The following is a 6,734-nucleotide window of genomic DNA, read 5'->3' on the forward strand; positions in this document are numbered from 1 at the left end:
AAACGTTGTCTGGTCCTGTCGTGCTTCCTTTGTATCATTTGTCTTCCCATACACGCCCAAGAAGCTTAGGAGGTTCACGCAAATATTCTTCGTAACGTGCATCACGTCGATTGCGGAGCGGACATCTAGGACTTTCCAATATTCTAGCTCCCGAATATAGATTTCTTCTTCCACATGGCTGCGTGCCCGTCGGCTCCCTTCGGAACCGATTGTCCGCCGGGACCCTTTCCAAAGATGACTTTCAAATCCTTGACCATATCAAATACCTCAGCACCGAGTGTGTTCCGCGAGCTTCGACCGGTGATCTGCCTTGCCGTTGTAATGCTTGCCTTTCTTTCTTACTGGATGAATTTTTGGAAGAAATCGACGATGCCCAAGGTACACGTTCTTCTTACAATTTGGCAAATGTACACTTTCAGTCTCATGTAAGCAGTGCGTGCATGCATTGTATCCCTTATTTGACGAGTCCCGAATGGTTACTAAGAGCAGGCCAATCGTTGATGGTTACGAAAAGCAACGCTCGTAGGTCAAATTCCTCTTCTTTGTGCTCATCCCACACACGGACACCGGGTCTGCCCCACAGCTGTAAAAGTTCATCAACTAATGGCCTTAGGTACACATCGATGTCGTTGCCGGGTTGCTTCGGACCTTGGATGAGCACCGGCATCATAATGAACTTCCGCTTCATGCACAACCAAGGAGGAAGGTTGTAGATGCATAGAGTCACGGGCCAGGTGCTATGGCTGGAGCTCTACTCGCCAAAAGGATTCATGCCATCTGTACTTAGACCAAATCTTATGTTCCTTGCATCAGCTACAAAATCTTTGAACTCTCTGTCGATCTTTCTCCATTGCGTTCCATCTGCGGGGTGTCTCAACTCCCCGTCCGACTTACGGTCCTCTTTGTGCCATCGCAACATGTAATAACCCAGAACATAGGAATAACGAAGGGTAGATTTAGAAATGGGATGTGCATTTCATCGCAAAACGGGGGAAATTTTCGCGCTTTATTGCAACTAAACCTAAGAGGGATCGAGGTTCTCTCTCATTTTGCACTTAGGGTTAGGCAATGTGAGTTAGGGAAATTTCGACATGATCTCTTTCGTATCTTGTTGATTTGGGGAATTGATTTCATTTGATAAGTGTTAATACATTTAACAATAAGCATTGAACAATATAAAAATAGAATTCATAATTTAAAACACAACTTATGAATTCAAACAACTTTGAATTTCAAAGTGAATCATAAATACAATGTTTATTCCAGAATATAAATATTACATAAAGCAAAAGCTCATAAAAAAAAACTTGGGCTTTATTGATATCACAACACAGATTACAAAGTCTTTACAATATTCTTGATACAAGAATTAATGAATAATAAACAGAAATGAAAATAAAGATTACAATATTTCTCCTAAACTAAAACCTAGACTAAATGACTTGGAGAATATCTTCTGGTCATGTCCATCTTCAAAACCTGCAAAATAAAGCACCAACACTAGCCAGAATGTTAGTGTTAGCAACAGATTCAGTTTGGACAGTTAGAAAAATAACACAAGATTCAGTTTGGACAGTGCAAACTGTCACAGTACACTTGTGCTTGTCCAAAACTATGGACAGCACAAGATAAGGGCAGCAGCAGACCAAACCTGAGCACACACCAGGGGCTCAAGTTTCAGCATATGAGAGCACACAACTCAAGTGTGCTGGGCAGCAACAGCAAGGCCATGCATCAGCTTAGTCACCAAGCAAGCCAGGCTTGTGTGTCAATGGTAGGATAAAAGTAGGGTTCATATAAAAGGAGCACAAACCCTAGAATCAGTGACCAGTCGACCAGATAAAGATTCACCAGGTAAGGGTGAAGCAAGAACAAGCTCAGTTCATCCAGTTCTTGAGCAAGAACAGAACCAACACACACAACCACTCAAACCACCAGGGATCATGGTGACCTGAGAAGATCATCCAAGATCTGGAGGTGAAGGGCTGTGACACAAACCCAAGTCTGCATCAACAAAACATTTCTTTCTAGGAGCTGGAACAAGGTATACCTAGTTCCTGGAAAAGATCCAAGGGATCTAATCCATCATATGCATGAACTAAGCATGGGATGAGCAGATGCTCATATGGGTAAATCATCACTTGGTTTTTACCAAGGATTACTGCCAGTCAAAAGCCACTAAGATAGAAATCATCCAGATACAGATCTTGTGCATAGAAGCTAGAAATCATGCACAGATGCACACACTAGCAAGATCTCATGCACAGATAGCACCAGTAGATGGCCAAGATTAGCAGCTAAGACTACACGATAAATCCTAAGCATGCAACCATCAGAAACCCTAGATTTCTTCACAGGCAAGCATATTGGCATTCATATTTACTATGATCCCCAAATATGCAAGCAAAGATGAGTAGCCAACAAGATCCAACCAACCATGTGAGCAACCAGTCAGTAGCAAGGCTACTGAGGTCACATCACACTTAGCACCAATTAAGAGAAAGCCAAATAGATCACATCACTATCCAGAAATGGATTCAGACTCTAATTGCTTGTAAAAAAATCATGAACAGCAAACTCATATACAAGCAAGTCATTTAAATCATCATCGCATAAGCAGTTCATCATAATTTAAGTAATACAAGCATGAATTTATCACAGATCCATGCTAAGCATGACAGTAGCATACTATTAAGCAACACAATTTAATCTATAGCCACTAGAGCAAGTCTAGGTAGCTAAGATGAGCCACATCACAAGTAAGTAACAGCACAGTGAGGCTTGAGCATCAGCATCACAAGAAAATTGAATCATTTAGCCACAGTATTAGCCAGTAAGCTATCACTGACAATCAATTGATCAAATGGATCAATTATAGTAAGCCAAGCTACACAGGGAAGTTAGCCAACAAGCAAGGAATGATCCAATGGATCATTGGCTTGCGGAGGAAGCACTGAAGTATATCACAGGCACCACTGGCACACACACAAGTGTCACAGATGCATCACAAGTACACCTAGACAAGCAAGCATGATTTACCAGTAAGCACAAGCAAGCCATAATCAAGCATAGCATGGTATAGTTAGCTCTTGAGCAATCACAGTAGAGCATGGCAAGTGTAGAGCATGCTAGGAGCAGAAGAGAAGCAAGCACAGCATGAACAGCAAGCAAAGCAGCATGTGCCAGTACCAGTAAATGGTGAATTGGCCATGAGCTTGCAGTAGACATAAGCACAGGAAGATTGCGCAGCCATAGCATGGCTCTAGATGATCACAGGATCACCAGAGAGCAGCAGAGTATGAGGAGGAAGAAGAACAGAAACGAGGGGAGGCGCACAGAGGAGAAGGAGGAGATGTAACACTTACTTGCGCCCGGAAGCAGAGGCTAGGGCATGGCGAGGCAGTGCTCGCGCGGCCCTAACGGCTGCAAGTCCGGGGAAGGCGCCGACGTTACGCCGGCGAACCCGGACACGAACCGAGCACCACCGTAGCAAGCACCCGAGGCGACGGCACGAGTACGCACGCAGCACCCGCGCCGAGTCAACCCCAGGCGCGTACCATCGTCGGCGAGGACGAGATCTCGCCGGAGTTCGTCGAGGCGATTCTCCACGAGATCCAGATCGGAGGCGATTCGCCAGGAGAGGACGAGAAGGGAAAAACTGCGCGGACAGATCGATAGATCTGCACGCGGCGGTTCTAGATCGGTAGGTGGCTACGGCGGAGGAGCTCGGCGATGGCCGGAGCAGGGCGGCGGCCATGGCGGCGACGCCATCGCCACGGGAGTCGCGAGAGGTTAGGGTTAGGTCGAGTGAGTGAGAGGGCCGAGTGAGTGAGAGTGCGGTGGGCCGTTCGGCTCCACCAAGCCACTTTGGGGCACGCCTTAGTGGGCTGTCCCATGGGCCTAAGTTATTGGGCTGGGCCCAATATGGGTCCAGAGGGGTATTTTGGTCTTTTAACATTTAATAAAAGGCCAGAACTTTACCAAATTTTAATAAATCAAATACAACTCTAAAAATCCATTAAAAATTGGATTAATGAATGAAAAATAAATCTTAACAAGAATAAAATATGAAATGAATTTATGAGACAAATTCAAAATTATGAATTTTAAGAATTTAAATAATAACTTGGAATTTAAAATTATTATTTCCTTGTAATTAAAATTCAAGGAAAAATCTCAAATAAGTTCAAATACTTATTTTCAAACATTTCAAAATGAAATTCTACTATTCCAAGTCATTTCTTTTGAAAAAGGGTATTTTCCCAGAAAAATACTATATTCCTTTTTATTCCAAAAACTATAGAGGTTACTCTATAATTTCAAATTATTTTTGGAATGACTAAGGTAATCATTAAGTAAAATCATTTTACTTTGAATTGTTGTACTTTGTGTGAATTACAATGATTAATACTTTTAAATCAATTGTAAATTACCGTCAAAGACATAAATCTTAAATACAACCCTAAATTGTAATAACTCATTGGGGTAAAGGGATTCAACATAAAATAATACATCCATGATTGCATTATTTGGATTTTATAACATTGTCCTTACCGGACAATGATGCTTCTTACAGAACCCGAGGTCCAGGTTCCATCAACCGCATTGAATCGCACTATCTCGCAGTCCACAGGCAAGTTCACCCTTGCTCATGTCAACTTGATTATTTTCTACTACTTTAATGCAAAGCTATATACTTATCATTCCTGCATCGCAAATAAAATATTATTTTCCAACTATGAATATGACTATGTGGCTGGCAATGGAACCATGGTATGTGTTGATATGGTGGAGGTTCCATTGCAACGGGTTATATCACCCTAGGATTAATTACCAATGCCGTCCAGTGATTCTAGCGCCGTACAAATCGCGTTAACCATGAGATCTATAATGGCTCTGGGGAAGCCAGTCGTATCTTTTCCCTTCTGCACGCCAACGGATTGGTAGAGCCGGCGGGGTGTTGGAGGCACTGCCGCAATAGGTTGGGATGGCCTTTTAAATCCCCAACCATTAGTGATGATGGCTCTACGATCTATGAAGGATTGTCCAAAGTGCACCATGAGTAAAGCCGTATTATCGGGGGAAGTCTACTGGAGGTGTACGGGTGGACAAAAGGGTGGGTTTGCAGTCGCGGAGAAGGCGGTGTGGGCTTGGATCTTTATACCTGGCCTCACACCAAAGGAAGTGTGAACGGGGGCAAGTCCCTGCGGATGGCAAAAAGGGTGAGATCTCTTGTGGGAAAAGTAACGCACCTCTGCGAGTGTATCAAATTGTGGCTGTCACTCCTTGTTCGGGAAGGGAACTACGAACACGACAGGAAAGGAACTCCACGAAGTTCCGGTCAACTCTGTGAAGACCGACGGGCATAGTTTTCATAATAAAAGCAACCTTTTGAAGAAATGATTTCAAAAACATGCATTGACCTGCGATTTCCTGATCAATGGTCGTAGCTAGTGCATCAAACACCTTTTTATTCTTTTAGAACTTGCTGAGTACCTCTATACTCACTTTCTTTCGACACCCTTGCTAGACTGTGATCCGGAAGTGGAGGCTATCAACGATGGAGCACCAGAAGGAAGCTACGAGCTGGTCTACGAAGAACCTGATCTTACCGGCGGAGTGGAAGGCGTAGACTATGGGATAGTCTACGGACCAGATGACACGGAGGTGGAGGAGTAGTGACATACCCTAGCATCATAGAGCCGAGCAACGTAGAACTTACCTAAATAAGTTGTTGAGCTCTTTATATTTGTTATGAGTTGTAATCGTACTTAAGTAGTATCTTAGGGTGTTCTCATAGGACTCGTGAGAATACCAACTTGTTAAGACAATGTTTGTAATAAAGTATGGAGTGTTATGACCTGCAATGTTTCGTTGTACCACTCGAGGGATATGGCAATTTGTGAAGAAGTCCCTTCACAAAGATCATATCAACGACTTGTATACTACAACATGCAGTGGTATGCTGGGTCACCGCAGCTGGTATCAGAGCAAATGTTGCGACCTTAGGTTGGAAAAATGCGGTGACCCAGCATACCACTGCATGTTGTAGTATACAAGTCGTTGATATGATCTTTGTGAAGGGGCTTCCTCACAAATTGCCATATCCCTAAGAGTGGTACAACGGAAACATTGCAGGTCATAACACTCCATACTTTATTACAAACATTGTCTTAACAAGTTGGTATTCTCACAGGTCCTATGAGAACACCCTAAGATACTACTTAAGTACTATTACAACTCATAACAAATATAAAGAGCTCAACAACTTATTTAGGTAAGTTCTACGTTGCTCGGCTCTATGATGCTAGGGTATGTAACTACTCCTCCACCTCCGTGTCATCTGATCCGTAGACTATCCCATAGTCTACGCCTTCCACTCCGCCGGTAAGATCAGGTTCTTCGTAGACCAGCTCGTAGCTTCCTTCTGGTGCTCCATCGTTGATAGCCTCCACTTCCGGATCGCGCCTAGCAAGGGTGTCGAAAGAAAGTGAGTACGAGGTACTCAAGCAAGTTCTAAAAGAATAAAAGGTGTTTGATGCACTAGCTACGACCATTGATCGAGAAATCGCAGCTCAATGCATGTTTTGAAAACATTTCTTCAAAAGGTTGCTTTTATTATGAAAACTATGCCCGTCGTCTTCACAGTTGACTCGAACTTCGTGGAGTTCCTTTCCTCGCGCTGTCATAGCTCCCTTCCCGAACAGGAGTGACAAACCACAATTTGATACACT

The sequence above is a fragment of the Lolium rigidum genome, chromosome 2 (genome assembly GCF_022539505.1).
Source record: "Lolium rigidum isolate FL_2022 chromosome 2, APGP_CSIRO_Lrig_0.1, whole genome shotgun sequence".
NCBI classification, from domain to species: Eukaryota; Viridiplantae; Streptophyta; class Magnoliopsida; order Poales; family Poaceae; genus Lolium; species Lolium rigidum.